Genomic DNA, 21,462 nt, shown 5'->3' with positions numbered 1-21,462 from the left:
GGTGTTACCCGGATGACACTCTAGGGTCCACTGGGTAGTCCTCATGTGACATGCATAGTGGAGGTCATGTGGCCTAGTAACCTCAACATCTGCTGTGCTGTGACCTGCTGGCTGGCTTGAACCTGAGGTCCACCCTCGGAACAGGGAGAAAGGCAGACACCTGCTGCTTGTCTAGCAGGGCACCAATGAACTCCAACTGCTGAACCAGCAGCAGATGGGACTTGGGGTAGTTTAAAACGAACCCCAATAGCTCTAGCACCCAAAGAGTTCTCCGTATGGACTCCCAAGCACCTTTCTTCAATGTGCTCTTAACCAGTCAATCATTCAGGTAGGGAAAAACATGGACTCCCAATCTGCGTAGCAATGCTGCGACTACTGCTAGACATTAGGTGAAAACCCTGGGAGCTAAGAGGCCAAATGGCAACACACAGTATTGAAAATGATGTATTCCCACCTGAAATCTGAGATACTTCCAGGCCACAGGAAGTATTGGGATATGAGTGTAGGCATCCTTTAAGTCCAGACAGCATAGCCAATCTTGAGCCTAAATCATCAGAAAAAGGGTGCCCAGGGAAGCCATCCTGAAATTTTCTTTGACTAGGAATTTGTTCAGGGCCCTTAGGTCTAGGATGGGACACATCCCCCCCTTCCTGTCTTTATTAGGACAAGGAAATACCTGGAATAGAATCCCTTCTCTTCTTTCCCTGGTGGAACGGGTTTGACCACATGGGCCTTCAGAAGGGTGGAGACTTCCTCTGTCAGTACTTCCTTGTGATGAGAACTGATGCAAGATGTTCTTGGAGGGCAATCTGGTGGTCTCTGATGCCAAAGCAGGGTGTAACCGAGACAGAATATTTGGAGAACTCACCGGTAGGAGGTTACAAGGAACCACCTTTCTTGGAAAAAAAAAACTCAGCCTCAGCCTCCCCAACCCCATCCAACTAGTAGATCGTCCAGCATGGTCAACCTTTAAGCTGGCTCTGCTCTGCTGGAGCCAGTCAAAAACTTGTCCCCCGTTTTGACTGGGAGCTTGCTAGGCCTTAGGTGCATGCTGTTGACAAGAAGGTGCGTGCTAGGACTGAGGCTGCTGAGGAGGACAAGAAGATGGCATGTACCTATGCCTGAGTAGTAGGAACCTCTCTGTGACTTGCCCAAAAACCTCCTTGATGAGAAGGTTGCAGAAGGTGTCCGCTGGGAGAAAATATCAATGGTATCAGTTTGCTTCTTCATGAGGTCCACGACCTCCTCCACCTTCTCTTCAAAAAGGTTATCCCCCAGTACGTGGCATCCGCCAAACTCTGGACCACTGTGTCCAAGTCAGAGACATGCAGTCATGAGAGTATCTGCATTGCTATACTTTGGGCAGAAATCCTGGATGCCACATCAAAAGTATCGTTAACTGCCCCTGGCCAGGAATTTACGGCACACCTTCTGCTATTTGGCCAGCTGGCGAAGCGATTTGGCCTGCTCCAGCGGGACAGAATCTGCCAAGTCAGTCATACTGAACATCAGGTTCCGCAAGTAGAGTCTTGTGTTCAGAAGGTTTGACTGTATATGGGAGGTGAGCATTGAAACCTGATACATCTTCTAATCAAAGGAGTCCAGAGTTTGAGCTTCTCTGTCTGGGGGAGCCGAAGCAAAAGTTTCTGGAACTTCTGGCTCATTTGAATGTGGATTCCACCACCAGGGAATGATGAGTCAACTGCAGCCTATCAAACCCAGGGGGACTCTGGATCCAATACATGGTATCAATTTTCTTGGGGAGGCAGCTGCCATTTCCATGACAAAAGCTGGGAAGGAGAAGCTCTTAAGTGGAGACTTCCACCTCTGGTGGAGAGGGATCAGATGGGATACCAATTTTAAAAACAATGAAAAGAAAAAGGAGCAATGAAAAATAATCTAAGAAGAGCTGGGGACAAAAGAGAAAAAATACAAATAAAAGAGGGAGAGAAAGGGCAGGTAAAAAAGGATAAGAAAAGGGAGAGCAGCATTACCTGTAGGTTAACTGAAATAAAAAATATTTAACTTTTTGATGGGACAGTTCAGTATGAAGATAAAGGGGGTAGGGAATTCCAAAGGTATGGCCCCAAATACACATAGGATTTCTACATAAAATAGAGAATCAAAAATGTTTTCCTATTAAAAGCTTATGCATCTAGCCCAAAAGTGAAACAAGAAAACCAAAAACCTTTATATTTACCAGAATTGCTCAGCCCGACCAACATCAATGGGCTTCCTTCTAAAATTAGTGCACTTAATTGAAATTCCTGTATATTGAAACAAAAAATGCAAAGCTGGCATACTTATCCTTTGTGGAAATCTTGCAACGCTAAGGGAACTGTAGTCCTCCTCCAAGAAGTACCTAGGGTCCTCAGCAGACACCCATGAGCGCTCCGTATCAGTGTCAGCAAAGAACACCTCATAGAAGAGCTGAGACCAAGCCTGCCTCAAGTGTGAGGAATTTGGTCCTTACCTGGAGCAGCGTCAAGATGTAAGCTCCACCTGTATGGGCGGGCTGGCGTCAGTGACCTCGCCACAGGCTGAGGGCCTTGTGAAGCAGCAGAAAAAGGAATGGCTGGCATAAGCACCCCTGATGCCAATCCACTCTGCTGCAGGATGCCCCACTGCTCCTGGAATATGGCCTGGATACGCTCTTCAAGGGCCGACATCGGGAAAGGCTGGGGCATCGGTTCAGAGACAGGCTGTTGAACTCCTGGTGTCGAATCAGGTACCTGGTCCCGGCTACATGGAGACCCCAGCATCGGTACCTCCTCGATGGAGGGGGGAGCACTCCTCCTGGTGTCGACATTGCTCAGGGACCGGATCCCTTGGTGCTCTGGTGCTCCCAGCAACATGAGTCAAAGAGGATTGATGCTTGGGCTTTTTGGCTTTGGCCCGGTGCCAACATCAATGACGATGATGTCAAATCCTCACACCTCTTCATTTTTGGGTCCGATACTGACTGGTTCCGGGGGCCCTACACAGCAGACGGCGTCGAGGCAAGTGGAAACCTGTTCAGTGCACATCCACTCCCAGTGCTGGACATGGGTCTAGCAGCCATAGAGACCGATGCACTAGCAACGCCAATGAGGATGATGTCAAATCCTCACACCTCCTCAGTTTTGGGTCCAATGCTGACTGGCCCCGGGGGCCCTACACAGCAGACAGCATTGAGGCAAGCGGAAACCTGCTCAGTGCATGTCCACTCCCAGTGTCGGATATGGGTCTAGCAGCCATAGGGACCGATGCACCTGATGCTGGTGCAAGTGCCAACGCTGACAATTTGGACCAGGCTCAAAAACTTTTCTCTCTCTCTGAGCATCTCTGGACAGCTGTGTTCTTTTCTGCATACACAGGCAAAGAAGATAGCTGGTAGGGTTATGTTCAGGCCCCAAACACTGGAGACACCAGGAATGGGTGTCCGTTCTAGAAATGGTCCGATTGCACCGAGCACAGCGCTTCAAGCCACTGGGAACCTTTGATGACATAGAAGGAAAAACAGCTGTGGCCAAATCATACAACTCGATGGTGATAGAAAAAGGAGCAAATCACCAAGAAAAAAGGAGGGGGGAAATCCCGACTGAAGCTCAGGCCTAAGTGGGCCTCGTGAGCACGGAAAAAAAAGAAAATTAAAAGTGAGGGAAAAATAACTAAAAACTGTAAAGAGGAGGGAAGGAAAATCTCCTGAAAAAAAAAAAAAGGCAAAATCGGGCAAAAAAAAAATACATGAAGGGAAGGCACAAAAGAGTTCAAAAAGCAGTAACATACCAGCACATTCTCTCCTCACAGTGAATGAAGATAGACTGGTGGTCCTGTGCTCTTGCAGGGAGCAGGAAGGCACTCACGCATGCACAGTGGAGACACTCAAAGTTGCATGCTCTTAAAGCTGTACTATGCTGAAAAAGCGTTCTGCACCGGGCGACATAGATGATGTCACCCACATATGAGAATAATATGGCCTGCTTATCCTCGGAGAATGAAAAATATTATTTAGCCAAATACTGAATACAAATAATGGGCACTGATCTTTAATATAACAAAATAATAAAAGAAGCAATGTGAAACCAGAGATCAAATGTTTATTTCAGTAGGATTTAGCACAGTAGATCACCGATTATTCATATTTGAATTTAAATCACTATTTGGCTGAATACGAATAATGTTATTTGGGCCCAACTGAATCAAATACGAATATTTGGTACAGCCCTAATTCCCACTGCAGCTTCTTGTGACTGAGCAAGTCATTTAACCCTCCATTGCCCCAAGTACAAAAAAAACTTAAGATTAGCAATAGCAATAGAGAAAATGCCTGCATATAATAAATATAAACCACTTTGATTATTCCACAGAAAGGTGTTATACCAAATCCCATTACTCTTTGCCTTATCCCTGCAACTATAAGTACATGCCATAAACAGTATATAATATTCCTCAATACTTAATTCTATTTTAGCCTAAATGTGTAGCATAAATGTACAGTTGTTTTAATCATCAGCAAATGTAACATCCGTCTCTCCATAATACTAAGTCAAACATCTTATTCCATATAAACTGCACTTTCTGCTTATTTGTTAACAAAGGAAAATATGTTTACTATAGAATTTTGTTTTACTCTATCTGTAGGAATTTTAGAAAATTATACTGAACAGAATATAGTTTACATGCCACAAACTAAAAAAAAATCACCCCAGGTAATAGCAAAAACAAAAATTAAAAACCAGTTATTCAACAAACTAAAAACAATTATCACTGATCGAAATACAAAGCAAAGATTGTGTTTCATACAATCCTAAAATAAAATAAAACTGACTTACTGCTTTTTATTGGGTTTTATAAAAATCCTTCTATAGAAGGCCTCAGGCTGGGTACATACATATTCACACTGACAGTTCCCAGCATCCAAAACAGCTTTGCTATTTTTGGTTTGCAATGTCATCAACTTGCCTTACATTGAGACAGCTGTCCCAGTAAGTAGAGTTTTTGCCAATAAACAAAAAGAGGCCACAGAATTATCTGTACAATACACTCTTATTTTTCTATCCAATTACACAGAGCCTATTTATAAGGAAAAGGCTGCTGCATTTTTTAACTAACTGGGGTTTTCAGGCTTAAACATGTTTAGCAGTATATTTTGTTTCCATGCATCTAATTCTAGGAACAGTAATGGGTGCATTAATTTATGCATATAAATAGCACATAATTTTATAAAGGCAAAATTTATTTATACCTGTCCCTGAATCCTGCAACCTCCAGAGGCAATCTCACGAGACATCGGTGGACGGTGTGCCCCCATCCACAGGGACTGTGTTTCGCTTAGTGACAGTTGAGACCACAGCATCCACCACCGGTGGCTTCAAAAGAGACTTGTCCGCATCAGGAACTGGACAGAGATGGACCGTAGACTTAGCCAGCCTGAAGGCCGAATCAGGGACGTCCAACTGCGCCTGAATGACATCTCTGATATCCTGTTGCATGGGAAAAGATTTACCTGGCTTGCGAACTCCTTTTATTAAGAGGTCCATCTTACGGGGCTCTGGGGCAGGCAACTCCTCCTCCTCAAAATGTAAGGTAGAGGAGACCAAAGAAATCAATTCCTGCAAATCTTCCTTATGAAAAATCCTAAGAACAGACTGATCTTCTCCAGGAACAAAGGGATCCGACCCCAAGTCCCCCTGTCTGGCGTCCTCCTCTAAATCACCTGAGAAGCTTCCTGCTCCTCTAAGTCTGGCATCTCTTGATCTGGGTCAGGCACAAAGTTGTCCTCCAAAACACCAGACTCTCTAGGTTTCTTAGCAGCCACAAGCTGTCCTACTGCAGGTCTCTTACCTGCAGAGACAGGAGAAGGCTTAGATTGCTGCAAAAGGAAAGACTTGTACATGTGCAGTACGAATTCTGGGGGGGAAGCCCCCTACCGACCCTGCAGGGAAGAGATCAAAGGCATCCGAAGGTGACTGACTTGAAAGAGCTGGCAGAGAAACAAACTGCTCTGTCTGCCCCGCTGGAGCAGACAAGATGGCTGCGGCTCCTGCTGAAATCGGGACCGCCGAACTCTCCTTCTCTACCGCCGTGTCTTAGCCACCCCCCAATGAAAGCACCACCGCTATCGCCACCGAAGAAACCGGCCCAGCTGAATAACGGCTGTGCATTACTTGCAAGAGCCGTTCGTGCCTAAACCGCAGCGCTGACAAACAGAGCACCGGCGAAGCTTCTCAGCCATCACAGTAAAGCCGCGTGCTCTCTCTTTTTTTTTTTTTTACTGATAACGCCGAAGGGAAGCAAAGGAGATGACAGCCAACAAAACAGACACAGGAGAACCGGTATGCCCGCCTATTCTGTACCATAGAGGCAAGAAAACACTACTCTCTGACTTCAAAGTGATTTATAATAACTTCCCTGTGGTTTTTTTGTTTGTTTGTTTTTTTAATCGGCTGCCTCTCCCTGTCTAGTCACTCTTCCCTTGAAGAGGCTAAGGCAATTCATAGCACAGCAAATACAAACGCTGTAGAAGGGAGGATCTGGGGGGGAGGGACCCGGCCACCCGGGTGTGACAACCCCGAGGCTAGAATAGATCCCCGCGGACCTCAGTCTCAAATGAACAGGTCAGCAAATACCCCAGGAGCACAGAAGAAATGAAAGTACTCACAAATGCCAAGAAGAAAAATCTTGGCAAGAAACAGAGAGACTGAATGGCTCACAACCTTCCACCTGCTGGAATTGAGATTACTGGATCTTTCTCTACCTAGCACGGGCTCTTATTGGCTCACTCTGTAGATTCAGAATTCTCAGTCTCCACCTGCTGGAAGGCGCGTGCACAACCCGTCACAATCTGGGCCAGTCCGTAGGGACACTAAAGAATGGAGGTTAAATGACTTGCCCAGAGTCCCAAGGAGCTGCAGTGGGAAATCAGACCCAGTTCCCCAGGATCAAAGTCTGCTGCACTAACCACTAGGCTACTCCTCAATAACGGTATACAAAACTCTGTGGGATTTCCTGTATGGAAAGAGAACAGATTCAAAACAAAGTCAGCAGTGCTTAGATGTCAGCTCCATTAGTTGGGTAATAAGGCCAGTGCCCTAATCATGGCTGGACAGATTTGGATGGGCTTCAACGGCCACTCCAGTAGTTGGGGAAGAAGGCCAATGCCAAGCAATTTTCTATGGTTTGTGCTCTGAAAATGGCAAAGACAGACCAGATCAAGTATGAATAAGTAATAATCACATCATACTATAAGCTATGAGTTTATCTTGTTGGGCAGACTAGATGGACCATTCAGGTCTTTATCTATCATCATCTATGTTATTATATAACAAACATACCCATGTGTGCCTTCTTTTGTTTTCTAAGTTTAAAGAAAACTTAGTGGTAATTTCAGTTTGTTTCTTTTGACCATACAAGTCCTCTCTGTGACAACATCGCCTACTCAATGAAGGCTGGTATGTTAAAATTATGTCTTACCTGATAATTTTCTTTCCTTTAACGCAGCAGATGAATCCAGGAACTAGTGGGTTAAGTCCGCCTACCAGCAGGTGAAGATAGAGATAAACAAACTAAAGGCAGCGATGCCAGACGGCCAGCTCCTCCCTCAGTTAGTATGTCATTCGTAAGCATTTGCCAAGGCCAAAAATATGAAACCAACAACCACCAGAAACCATCCTCACTATGAAAAACAGAGAACCAAATAAGAACGTCAAAATAACTGCAACTTGATCCAGAAATCGGAATCCTTTCCATGTTCCCATATCTGTCTGAACTCTGCAAAAAAGAACCCGGAAGGAAAAAATAGCTACACTGCGCGGGAAATGAAAAAAACGTCGGCTGAACTAGGGAGGGATCCTGGATTCATCTACTGCGTTAAAAGAAAGAAAATTATCAGGTAAGACATAATTTTACCTTCCTTGTCACTTGCAGCAGATGAATCCAGGAACTAGTGGGATGTACCAAAGCATTCCTTAAGTAGGGTGGGAAGCCGACGCTCTCCACCCCAACACTCACGCCCAAAAACTCGCATCCTCCCAAGCAGACACATCTAGCCTGTAATGCTTTGCAAAAGTATGACGGGATGCCCAAGTAGCCGCCCGACAAATCTCTTCCAGAGATAAGGCCTCCGCCTCCGCCCAAGAAGCCACCTGTGCCCGAGTAGAATGCGCCTTCAGGGCCACTGGAGACGCCAGCCCTTGTAGCAGATATGCCGCTCCAATGGCTTCCCTAATCCAGCCAGCAATGGAAGCCTTAGAAGCAGCCTCACCTCTTTTCGATCCCGACAAGAGCACAAAGAGATGATCCGAGCGTCAAAACGCGTTAGAGATCTGCAAGTACCGAAACAAGGCTCTCCGCACGTCCAGGAAACGCAGCGAGGCAAACTCCCCCGGATAATCCTCTCTTTGAAAAGACGGAAGATAAACCGCCTGATTGACATGGAAAGCTGAAACCACTTTAGGTAAAAATGACGGCACCGTCCGGATCGACACCCCTGCTTCAGAAAACTGCAAAAAGATCTCCAAGACAAAGCCTGAATTTCAGAAATCCTCCTAGCTGAAGCAATGGCCACCAAAAGCACTGTCTTAAGCGCTAGATCCTTCTCAGAAACCTTATTCAACGGCTCAAATGGTGGGGCCTGGAGGGCTCGCAGTACCACACTCAAATGCCACGCCGGACACAGCTGCCGCAGAGGAGGCCAAAGCCAAAAAGCCCGGCGTAGGAAATGGACCACATCAGAGTGAGCTGCTAAAGAGGAACCATCCAGTTTGCCCCTAAAACAAGCTAGCGCGGCCACCTGCACTTGAAGGGAAATATATGCCAATCCCTTTTGAAGACCATGCTGAAGGAACTCCAGAATAACCGGAATGTCCGCCCGAAAAGGCGATTCAGCACGCAAAGCACACCATGCTGAGAAAGCTTTCCACACTCGCGTGTATGCTGCTGAAGTAGAGTGCTTCCATGCCCCCAAAAGAGTGGAAATGACTGGTCCTGAAAATCCCTTCTTCCTCAACTGGTGACTCTCAATAGCCAGGCCGTAAGACCAAAGCGGGAGGGATTTTCCATCTGAACTGGCCCTTGATGCAGCAGATCGGGAGTCACCGGAAAATCACAATGGTGGCTCTGAGAGTGATCTAATGAGATCCGCATACCACGGCCGTCGGGCCAGTCTGGGGCCACTAGAACGACTGGCCCCCGATGCCGCCCTATGCAGCAAAGAACTCTCCCTATCAGAGGCTACGGAGGAAAAACATACAGTAGCTGTTGTTCCAGCCATGGCTGGAGAAGAGATTCCAATCCTGCAGATCCTGGCTGCCGTTTGCGGCTGAAGAACTGGGGAACTTTGGCATTGCAAGCCATGGCCATGAGATCCATTACTGGTCTTCCCCAACGTTGACAGATCAGCCAAAAAGCCGAGTCCGACAGCGTCCATTCCACTGCGTCCAAGTCTGGCTGAGAAAATCCGCTTGAACATTGTCTTGACCTGCAATGTGCGCTGCTGACAGACCCTGAACATGCGCTTCCACCCATACTAGAAGACAAGACGCTCCCACTGCCAAGGGAAGACTGCGAGTGCCCCCCTGCCGATTGATGTAGGCCACCGTTGTGGTGTTGTCCGAGAATACACGAACCACCTGCCCCCGCAGAAGGTCCTGAAAACTCCGCAGTGCATTCACGACTGCTCGCAACTCCAGACGATTTATTGGCCAAGTCACTTCGAGAGGGGTCCACGATCCCTGGGCTACTAGATGAAGACACTGGGTTCCCCAGTCCGCAAGGCTGGCATCCGTCATGACTACCACCCAATTGGGAGACGCCAGAGAAACACCCTCCTGCAAATTGGTAACTGGAGCCACCACGGGAGACTGTCCCTGGCCCAACTCGACCAAGGAAGGCGTCGTTGATAATCCAGCGACATCGGCGACCATCTGCTCAAAAGGAAATTCTGAAGAGGCCGCATGTGAGCCCTTGCCCATGGAATGACCTCCAAGGTTGACGTCATGGAACTGAGGAGCTGAACATAGTCCCACACTCAGGGAGCGCAACAACTCAATAAGGTCCGTCCCTGAGAAAGCAATTTGATTCCTCACCCCTCGGGGAGAAACACCTTCCCCCGCTTCGTATCGAATTGCACTCCAAGATACTCCAGACTCTGAACAGGAACCAGATGACTCTTGTCCATATTGACCACCCAACCTGAGGATTGCAACACCGCAATCACTCAGTCGGTGACCACTCGACTCTCCTCTGCTGTCGTCGCCCGAATCAGCCAGGCGTCGAGATATGGATGCACTCGAATCCCCTCCTTCCGCAGGAACGCTGCCGCCACCACCACCACAATGACCTTGGAAAAAGTGTGTGGGGCAGTGGCCATTCCAAAAGGGCGGGCCCGAAACTGGAAGTGCTGACCCAGCACTGCAAATCTGAGAAATCTCTGATGGGGTTGCCAAATGGGAATGTGCAGGTAAGCTTCCCTCACATCGAGAGCCGTCAAAAACTCACCTGGTTGAACAGCAGCAATAACTGCCATTAATGTCTCCAAGCGGAAGTGACGAACCCGCAAAAACTGGTCTACTTTTCTGAGATCGAGAATAGGCCGAAAAGCCCCTCCCTTCTTTAGAACCACAAAGAAGATGGAGTACCGATCTGTGCACCTTTCGAGAGGAGGAACAGGCACAATAGCCCCTATCCTTACCAGGTCTCGCAAACACTGCAGAACTGCTGTCCTCTTGGCCCACGATACACAGCGGGACTCCAGAAAAAAGTCTGTGACGGGAGAGAAGAATTCTAGCTTGTAACTTATTTGTTACATTTGCATCCCACATTTTCCCACTTTTTTGCACCACATCGAGGACCCACTGGTCCGAAGTAATTCTGGCCCACTCTGGAAGAAACAGAGAAAGCCAACCACCGATCTGCTCTCCTCCCGAGTGGACCTGCGCCCCATCATTGAGAGGCCCAAGAAGGAGCCCCCTGACGAGAGGGGGTCCAGCCGAATGCTTCTCATTGCGAAAGGATGAACGCTGCCCAAAACGAGGATGCTGAAAGGCTGCATTGGACCACCGCGTCTCTCTGAAACGTGACCTCGAGGCTCCCTGCCTGGAAGTAGACTTGGGTCTATCCTCCGGAAGACGCTGAGATTTGGAACCCCCCAAATCTTTAACAATCTTTTCTAGGTCTTCCCCAAAAAGCAATTTCCCTCGGAAAGTCAATTTAATGAGCCGTTGCTTAGAGGCCATATCTGCGGCCCAATGACCGAGCCACAGAAGATGCCGAGAGGAAACGATCAAGGCCATGAGTTTGGCCGAAGCACGGACCAAATCATACAAGGCATCCGCCAAGTATGCCAGCCCAATATCCATCAGCGACATCTGAGGAGTTCCCGGTATATCAGACTCCGAAATCGAATCCATGACAGAATGTAGCCAACTGAGACAAGCTCTAGCCGCATAAGAACTACAAACAGAAGCTTGAAGTGTCAAAGCGGCCACCTCAAAGGCATGTTTTAAAGAGGCCTCTAGCCTTCTGTCTTGCATATCTTTAAGTTCCACACCACCTTCCACTGGAAGAGTAATCTTCTTAGTGACCGCCGTCATCAGGGCATCCACCCTAGGTAGAGCAAACTGCACTAAACGGTCCGCTGAAATCGGATACCGCCTGGCCATAGCCCTGGCTACTTTCAGACCCCCATCCGGATCCGCCCACTGGGCCAAAATCAACTTCTCAATGCTTCATGTACTGGAAAGGCCTTAGAAGGTTGTCTGGTACTAGCCATCTTGGAGTTGACCGTCTGAGAAGCTGCAACCTCAGGGTCCTCTATATTCAGGGCTTCCAGCACCTGAGAGATAAAGGAGGAGAACTCCTCCTTATGGAAAATCCTCATGGCGGAAGAGTCCTCCGGTTGGTCAGTGAGGACACTGTCCTCCACGTCCTCTACCCCTGTCTGCTCTGAGAGAGCCACCACGGAGGGAGCTGCAGGCAACTGTATGCAGGACCCCTCCTCAGACTCCCCCCAAAACCTAGGCTTTTTAAGGGAGGAGAAATCCTCTGGGGGAAAACCCAAAATCTCTTGGCTACCCCCAGACCCCCTGAGAGGATCAAAGGCCGAAGCTGTCGCAGCCACGTGAGGGGGGGGGGGGGGGGACAAGGCCCTTTTCAAAAAAACGTCTGATGGAGTAGCAAAATAAACTCTGGCAAAAACCCCTCCCCTGCAACGAAGGAGGTCGTGGCCATGGCACCTGCACCACCGCTCACAGTGCCTGACGCCCCCCCCCCCCCGACTCCCCTACCAGCTACCGGAGCCGTCTCCGTGACAGATCGCAAAATGGCGTGAGAATTGCCAGGCTCCGGGCAGGAAAGCATGTTCTCGGGGGGGGGGGGGGGCACGCTCCGTCGAGTCCCACCAAATCAGCACACCCTGCGCTGCAAAGGCCCGCCGCTGAATGCCGTTTCCTGCATCAGGAACAGTGTTTTACTGCCTCCGCTGCCATTGCCCACCCCCGAACAGGAACCCAGCAGGACTTACCCCAGACCGGGAAAGCTCGGGAACTGACAGCTGAGCCGAAGAAAAAAACTCTCCGACTCCACTTCGAGGCAGGCTCAGACAAGCAGGCAACAGAAAACAGGACTTGGACAGCAGCAACACAAACCTGCTCTCAGCAAAAACATACTTCCCTGTGCTTAAATTCTATGGTTCTTTTTTTTTTTTTTAGTGAGGAGGCAGAAACAAACAGGGAAAGGAAAGGAACAGCAAAAGCCTGTTCAGAAGGAATTTGAGGTGCAGCAGGGACCCAGCAGCTGCGTATGCTGCCAAAGGGGACCCCACCAGTCCGCCACCCCCGGCTCAAACTGGCCACCGGCCCAGGAGCACCCTCAGACGCCTTGGGCCCAGGAGCTGAAGAAAAAGCTGTCCACCACCTGTGAGATAGAGACATACTAACTGAGGAAGGAGCTGGCCGTCTGGCATCACTGCCTATAGTTTGTTTATCTCTATCTCCACCTGCTAGTAGGTGGACTTAACCCACTAGTTCCTGGATTCATCTGTTGCAAGTGACAAGGAAGCAATACATTTTTGTTATGTATGTATGCTGAAAATATTGGGCTTGAAAAACTAATGTGTCCTGTTTCCTTACAATGCTCTGACAGTTGCTTTTCCCTCTTTAATCTTCATGTTACAGATCAGCCATAACTGTGTATGTCTCCATTTTTTGGAGATTTGCTTTTTCTTATATCCCTGACCCTTTTATTTTGGTGGAGTGGAGGGAGCTTTCAGTTTCTTCTTGCTCCTTTGGTCGTACAGCAAAATCCGAACTGTGATTGTAATATGGCGCCATGAGCCTTCACTTGCACCTATTTGGTGATATTTCCCTATTTTTATACTCCTTCCCAACTCACCTAACCTAGTTGTTATTTTGACAGTCCTTAGCATTTTGACTCCTTCTGGAATCTTATAACAGTGCCAGAAGTGTGACCACTGCACCATAACCAGTATGTTTTCTAGCAAAAAAAGGTGCCAGTACTCAAATGCCAGGCCACCCTTCAGGGGTGGGGTGATCACTGAGGGACCCACCCCACAATAGCTAGCACCCTGCAACCAGTCACAGAATTTATGACGAGGCAAAATTGGTGTGTAGAGTCAGAGCTCTTTCATTAAAGCTTGGGGTCCATGGGTCAATTTTAGCAGACAATGGAAAAGGTGCCAGTACTCAGTACCCCCAAGTATCCCCTCAAAAAAGCCCTGACCATAACTACAACTTTCCCAGGGACTGCAAACGCTGCCTCCACATTTCCAATCCATGACTAACCCAACTAAACCTAGTTGAATTGCTCATGCTTCTTGAGTTAAAGGTACAGTGCCATTCAAACAACTGCAAAAAAATTGACATTCTGTCTACCATTCTAAGTCAGACTTCTCTTTTTCTTGCCATATAGTCTGAACCTTTTTCTTCTTTCCAAACTGACAGATGTTGGATAGAAATAGTATACAAATATTTGAGAATCTCTCTCTGGAGGCAAAATAATTCTTCTAAAATCTAGCAGAAGGGGACCAAATTTGATATAAAGAAATAAAAAAAAAAAACCCAGTAAAAAGACAAATTAAACTTGAAAATAGGCTACACTGGAACAGGGCTCCAGAAAAACCAGTTCCCTAGTAACATGGGCCAGTACATTTCTAGAGGACATGCAGTATCTGCTTCTGCAGCATGGAAATTTTAATAGTGAAACATAATAATTAGGGAATTGCTCTTTTCAAATTGTATCTCCTCTTTTCTCTACTTTCCCAATCATGAACACATTCAATGCAGATACAACATTCATCCTTTGAAATCTGTTTTGAATGACATCTAGTTATTTGCGTACTTGAATGATTTGGAGAGAGAATAAAGTTAAACCAAGCACTCCCTACCCCTCTGTCCTTCAAGAGAAAGCCACACACAAAGCCCCATTGAAGGCCTGGAAAGAAGTCCATGAGCCATGGTCCACCTATCTTCCACACTTGTTATTTGAAACATTTCTTTACTCAAAGCTGGCTATGGGCTAGATAACACTCTGGGCAGAGGAAGGGGCACCCCAACCACAGAAAGGAGGGGATGTTGATGGTAGAAATGGGCAGTCATTTAAAACAAATATTCACAGTTAAGAGTAAGCACTATGCATAGAGTGCACTTTTCATAATGAAGACACACTATCAGCACATACTGCACACTCTTTCCCAAGGGATGCACATGCACAAACTAGTGCACAGTCTTAGAAAATATAGTGTGCCTTCTATAAGAAAAATGCACACTATTTCTCGAGATGGCGTGCATACACAATGGACATAGGCGCTGACTCCGTGGGTGCTCGAGCATCCCCAATATTTCACCCACCGGAAGTTCCCTTCATCCCTCCTTCCTCCCTCCCTTCGAGTTCCAGGCCCCCTCCCTCCGAATTTTAAAAGTCATCATCTTACCTCGTCGGGGTTACGGCGACAGCAGCGGTGAAAAGTGTGCAGGCTCGGCGGGGCCAGAGCTGAGAGAAAAGGGAAACCTGCACGCTTTTCACCGCTGCTGCCACCGTAACCCCGAGGTAAGAATTCTTTTAAAATTCAGAGGAAGGGGGACTTGGAACTCATAGGGAGGGGGGCCTGAACCTCGGAGGGAGGAGGAGGGGGAATGCACCACCTGTAAAAAAAAAATTTCAGCACCCCCCAATCATTTTGAAAAGTTGACTCCTATGACAATGGACACAATGGTTTGCGCACAACTACTAGTTTTTGCATCCCTTGGGAAAGAGTGTGCACTTTGTGCAAATAGTGCACCTTCTTTAATAAAAGTGTGCACTCCCAGTTGTGCCTTTTTGTCCCATTGCAGCCCACTTTAACTGCTGATCCTAGCTTCAACATATGCTCTCTCTTTACATTTCACCACTTATTTCCATTCCACTGATTAAAAATGTTCATTATTATTGCCTCAACATGTAATTACATACAGTCTTTTGCTTACACACAATTAATTTTGCATTATGTACTTGAGATTTCTAGATTCTAGCCAATTTATTTTTCTTTGTTTCTCCTGAAACCATATGTTTATATTGGCTGCTTTTAGTCATAGACAGAAGATGCTGTTGCTTAGCAACAGAGAATGGCCTAGTAGGGACCATCCTAACAAAAAACTGCCAGCTTTAGGCTTGCCTTTAGATATTATTTCATGTGGAACATTCTACCATTTAATTTCAACTAGGCAATTTTATTTTTTTACAATGGATTAGATGGCAACTACTTACCATAAGTAATGTATTGATTCTTCTGGATTTTCTCCATTTCAAAGAGTTTTATTTTCTACATGTGCTTTCTCTATGATTTTTCTATAGCTCTATGCAAAATTGTGTGGCTCTACTTTCAAAACCGTTTGGGCAACACAACAAAACTGCTTGAAAAACAGTACATTCAGGTCTCTCATTACTTGGTTTTCCTTGTTTACGTTTAAGACAGCAAATAAAATGTAAACCAAATGAAGGACAAAGGGACCTCAGAAATTCCAAAATCCACTAATCATTCATTTTTGATCACCTTTTGGGTGCAAAGCAGTAGAAAACACGCAAACAGTTTGTATTCCTCCACAGTTCCAGTTACCCAAGTTAAGTGCCTCCCCAGAAAGAAACAAAATAGCATTTAACTTGCACCACGGCTCAAACCCAGGCTTACGCACAACAAAGTCTGACGGTGCTAATTACATTTGGTTAGGTAATTGCTTCTCAGTGTACATCTCCCCTCCACACACCTCGCTCACTCGCTGCACTTACTTCTCGGTTCTCTTCCCGTTATGAACCTGCCTGAACACGGTTATTTCTCGGCGCTCCGCGCCTCCACATCCGGCAGCTCTGGTGACGGTTGCAAATGCACACGCTGTCACTTCGAGATCCACCAGGCACGCGCTACCAAAACTAGTCGGAACCCGCACCGAGCAAACATTTGCTATCTGCACGCAGATTGCTTAAGAACGCGTTCTTTTCTCGCGCGCCAGTCGCGCCCACCTGATTCGTGACTCCTCCCAAAGAAGACGACGTCAAATGCCGGACAGCACACGTGCAGAAAGGGCAAATAAACACCGTTTTTATTTCAACAAAGCGTGGGACTGGGACAGTACAAAGTACTTGCTCAGTTTGTTTTTAATGCCATTCGGGAATCATCCTACTGTGTAGTTTTTATTTTGATAAGAAACCAAACCTGGTATATTAGAGTGGGGAGGGAGTGAAAAATAGTCATTGATGGATTGTTGTTACTTGAGAGTTGTGGTTGGACTAGTTTGTACTGTAGCTGGAAAAAAATGAGTTTGCAAGCAGAGACAGTAAGCTCTGTCAAGCAGGGACTGTCTCTTCATGTTCAAGTGTACAGCGCTGTGTACGTCTAGTAGCGCTATAGAAATGATAAGTAGTAGTAAGGCAGCCATGGGCAAAGAAAGTGTTAACTCTGAGAAATAATTATATATATATAAGAAATGATATTAAAAGCTTGAAGTTTGAATTCTTTTCACTCTGCCAGCAAAGTAGTGAAGGAATGCAGGCTGGAATTAATTAGAGTCTAGTTTGGCCGAGCTAAGGTTAGGAAAGGTCAGTGAGAAATGAAACTCTGTCCCTTGTGAATTACCAATGCTAGCTGGCACATCTGTAAATTATTAGGCTTACTGAATAGTTTTGTAAGCAGGCACGAGCCAGACATATGACATATTGTAGTTTAAGAATAGGCTGAAATACTATTTAGAAGTGCTTAATATGTAGATAGCTTAGATATAGATATATCTGATTATGCTTATTTTAGAATATGCTGTATTCTGTGTAAATTAATAAGTTTTGTGTCTATGTAGAATGTCTGTTAAATCCTGTATTACTCTTTGTCTGACATTTCAAGCAAAGACTGCTGTGAGGAGATCAACATGTGTTTTGAATTAACTATGGTCTTAGCTAGTTCTGTGTATGGAGCTGAGAGGTGAAAAAGGTCAGAACTAGTCAGCTCTCTTCTCCTTGATTAATTATAGGTAAAATGCAGGAATGGTCTTGGAAGTAATAACCTGATATGTATGCTATTAATTAAGATTGGCTTTTGACCTCTTTAATGAATGCCAGAGTTTAGTTAGCAGTTAGTATGAACCAGACTAGGAATATGAGAAATCAATCATAATAACATGTAAGAGACTGGAGACCAAATGTCTGGCTTAAGGGGCCCCAGGTCAGAGGTCAGTTTAGGATGTCTGGAACCTATGTAACTGATATTTCAAAAGTAATGATTGGTTGAGGCAAGGTAGCCAATCAATGTCTTAACCAATTGGGAGTAAAGGGGGCTGGGCTAGGCTAGGCTAGGAGGAGGGCTTAGGACCCTATTTAAGTGGGAGCAGAAGCAGTTTACGTCAGAAGGAGCTCAGAAGAAAGAGAAGGACAGAAGGAACAGACAGAAGAAGGAGAAGACAGCATAAGAAGAGAAGCAGCTGAGACAAAGACACAGAGAGCTGAGAGAGAGGAGAAGAGAGCTAGAACTGATGTCCTGCTTTGTTTGCTGGCAAATAAAGAAGATTTCTCTCTCATACTGGTGTGTGCTGTCTGACTCCTGAAGTATCACAAATTCCTATCTCAATTCCTGCAACAATTCTTGGTGGCAGCGGTGGGATTCTGAATCCTGCATTAATCCCAGCACCCAACTGACTGGAGAACATACGCCGGGTATGTATTCTGTATTTTGTATTGTAATTCTAGCTAGAAAATTGTAAACCAGCCCCTCAAGAAGGAGGGAAGGAGAATCTGATCAATTCTCAGCAAAGGCCTTAGTACCTTCTAGTCGCGGGGACTAGAAGCGAAAACGCTTGAGCTTATCTGTATCTGAGAAATCTGAAATTGTTGGGTGGGATTTTCTGTATGGAATGTGTGATGAGTGAATGATTAAATGAGTGCGGACTTCTTATAGCTGCATTTCCAATTAACGCGAGTTCAATTGGTCAGCAACGGAAGGAAGCGATTGCTGTCTGTCTACCTAGTGTCTCGAGAGTGCAGACCCCTTACTGCACTTTCAAAAACTCCCTCCCTTTTGTGTGTTGTAATTGTAAGCATTATGGGTGGGACATCATCTAGACAAATTGTTACCCCCCTAGACTGTATGCTTAGAAATTTCAAGAAAGGTTTTTTAATTAATGATTATGGACAGACTTTAAGCTCAGGTACTTTAAGAACCTTGTGTGAAGTTGAGTGGCCATCTATGGGAGTGGGGTGGCCCCCTAGTGGCAGCTTAGATATTGAAGTAATCCGGAAGGTCTACAGCATAGTTGTAGGAGAACCAGAATATTCTGAACAACTCCCTTATATAGATTCCTGGGACAGCCTTGTGACTGACCCTCCCTCGTGGTTGAAAACTTATATGGGATCCCCAGTAAAATTCATGTTAGGTCGTGTTCAAAGAAAGATTAGAAAATCTAAACTAGAAGAGGGAAAGAGCCCCAGGAAGCTTACCACCCAATCGGTGGCTTCCGCCCCTACCCTGTCCGAGAAACCCATACTCTCTGATGACCCCTCAGACCTTGAGCCACCACCTTATGGCCCATTGTTGGGGTTCCGTGCCGCCCCTAGAGATCCACGCCGCCCAGCTCAAGCCTCTCCAGTACAGGCTTCTCCGGATAGTTCTTCCCCTCCTGTGCGAACCCCACCACATCCTAGGTTGGACTTTTCACCTGGCCTCTACCCTTCTGTGCCAAATCCTCTCCTGTTAACCTCTGTAGACCCACTTTGGGCTCCACTCCCTGACTCCTCAACTCCTGACAGCCCAGCCTCTCCCTCTAGCACCCCTACCCACTCATTAGGGGCCCGGCATCCCTTTCAATGGACTGAATCACCTGTGACCACCTCTCAGTCTATGAGTACCCCTCCCCATCCCTCAGGGGTTCAACACACCTCCACTGAATGGGTTAGACCTGCTGCAATCACCTTTGAGCATGATAGGAGGGTAGCTCCTAGCTCTACCTCAGGTTCCATCCCCACTTCCTCGAGAGTTCTGCCACTTCGTCAGGTAACTACCACTCGACCGGATCCTAATAATCAGGGTCAGGTTATACAGGCACAGGCCTACCAGTATGTACCCTTCACAACCACCGATCTCCTGAATTGGAAGACGCATTACCCCTCTTATACTGAAAAGCCTCAGGCAGTGGTGGACCTAGTGACTAGCATTATGGCCACCCATAACCCAACCTGGACTGATTGTCAACAACTTCTCCTGACCCTCTTCACAACTGAGGAGAGGCGGAAGATTTTGCAAAATGCTGAGGCCATCACGCGAGAGCGTGTTCCCGACGGGACACAGGATCCAGAGGGATGGGTTAGAGCTCGGTTTCCTCGCGCAGCTCCAGCTTGGGATCCAAATGATGGGCAGCACTATGAACTGTTGTCTGGCTATTGCCGGGACTTACTGGAAGGTATGAGGAAAGGCATAAAGAGGCCCATTAATCTGGCAAAGGTCTCTGAAATTCTCCAAGGGGCAACTGAATCCCCTGGGGCCTTTCTAGAGCGACTAATTGAAGCCTACAGAACATACACCCCATTTGACCCTGAAGCCCAAGAAAACCAGAGAATGGTGAATAGCGCATTGGTGGCCCAGAGTATGCCAGATATCCGGAAGAAGTTGCAGCGTCAGGAGGGATTCGCAGGGATGAATACCACCCAGCTAATTGAGATCGCAACCAAGGTTTTCATTAATAGAGATCAGGAGGTGCGCCGAGAGGCTGACCGGAAGATGCAGAAGAAGGCCGACCTTTTAGCGGCAGCCATTACTAATTCCACCCTTAACCGAGGTCGACCTCTAGCTAATGGGAAGCCAAAGTGGGACCCCGGACCACCAGCCAGGCCCCGAGATTCCTTCAATCAATCCCGGCCAAGGGGGGAGAATCCCAGACCAAGATTGGAGAGGGACCAGTGTGCCTATTGTAAGGAAAGAGGGCACTGGAAAGATGAATGCCCCCAGAGGCGCCAGGGACTGAGAAGGGGACCAGGAGATCGAGGAAGCCGAGGCCGAGTTCGAGAGGGAAGATATGAGCCTCCTGAATCTGACATCATCGGGATAGCCGAGATGGCAGAATGGGACGAATAGGACAGACCGGGTTCCTACAAACTGGGCTCCCAGGAACCTATGGTCAAGCTAACTATAGGGAGCCGCTCAATTCCATTCATGATTGATACAGGAGCTGAACATTCTGTTGTGACAGAGCGATTAGCGCCTGTGTCTGGAAAAACTGTCCGAGTGGTGGGAGCCACGGGGGTGCAGAACCGGAGGCCCTTTCTGACAACCCGTAGATGCCAATTAGGCTCACACATAGTCACTCATGAATTCTTGTATATGCCAGACTGTCCAATCCCTTTGTTAGGTCGAGACCTGCTGTCCAAGCTTAGGGCCCAAATTTCTTTTGACTCTGATGGCCAGACTTCAGTCTCCTTTCGGCCCCCAACATCCAGCCCTAAGGGTATATTGAGTTTCTGCTGCCCTCTTGAAGAAGAATGGCGGCTGCATCAGTCGCATGGCCAAGTTGACCTACCCCTGGCAGACAGCTTTCAGGTCAGTGGGGTATGGGCAGAAGATAATCCCCCAGGGTTGGCCCGAAATATTCCTCCTGTACATGTAGACTTACTTCCAAGTGCCCGGCCAATCCATCTTCGTCAATACCCAATTCCCAGAAAGGCTCTGGAAGGGATTCAAGCACATTTGAATCGTCTGTTATCCCATGGAATTATTCGTCCTTGCCAGTCTCCATGGAATACGCCACTATTGCCAGTTCAGAAGCCAGGGACTGAGGACTACCGGCCAGTCCAAGACTTACGAGTGGTCAATAAATCCACTATCTCATTACACCCTGTAGTGCCTAATCCATATGTCCTGCTAGGATTGATACCTTCTGGGGCTACCCATTTCACAACACTAGATCTAAAAGATGCCTTCTTTTGTATTCGGGTGGCCCCAGCCAGTCAATTGCTTTT

General features: G+C 47.0%; 1 protein-coding gene across 2 annotated transcripts in view; it reads right to left on the bottom strand.

Annotated features, from left to right (window-relative positions):
- Nucleotides 1-16,480, bottom strand: part of PKIA (cAMP-dependent protein kinase inhibitor alpha) — a 57,534-nt gene extending 41,054 nt beyond the window's left edge. The window contains exon 1 of one of the 2 annotated variants that reach the window (XM_030215754.1): nt 16,261-16,480. The gene's annotated coding sequence lies outside the window, so the exon portion shown is untranslated. Of the gene's footprint in view, nt 1-4,814; nt 4,898-16,260 lie in introns of those variants that run through there. The other variant, XM_030215746.1, reaches the window with a different exon arrangement.
- Nucleotides 16,481-21,462: the final 4,982 nt, after the last annotated feature.

The sequence above is a fragment of the Microcaecilia unicolor genome, chromosome 1 (assembly GCF_901765095.1).
Source record: "Microcaecilia unicolor chromosome 1, aMicUni1.1, whole genome shotgun sequence".
Taxonomy (NCBI): domain Eukaryota; kingdom Metazoa; phylum Chordata; class Amphibia; order Gymnophiona; family Siphonopidae; genus Microcaecilia; species Microcaecilia unicolor.
Note: the sequence above shows the minus strand (reverse complement) of the source record. Positions and strands in the feature narration are given on the sequence as shown.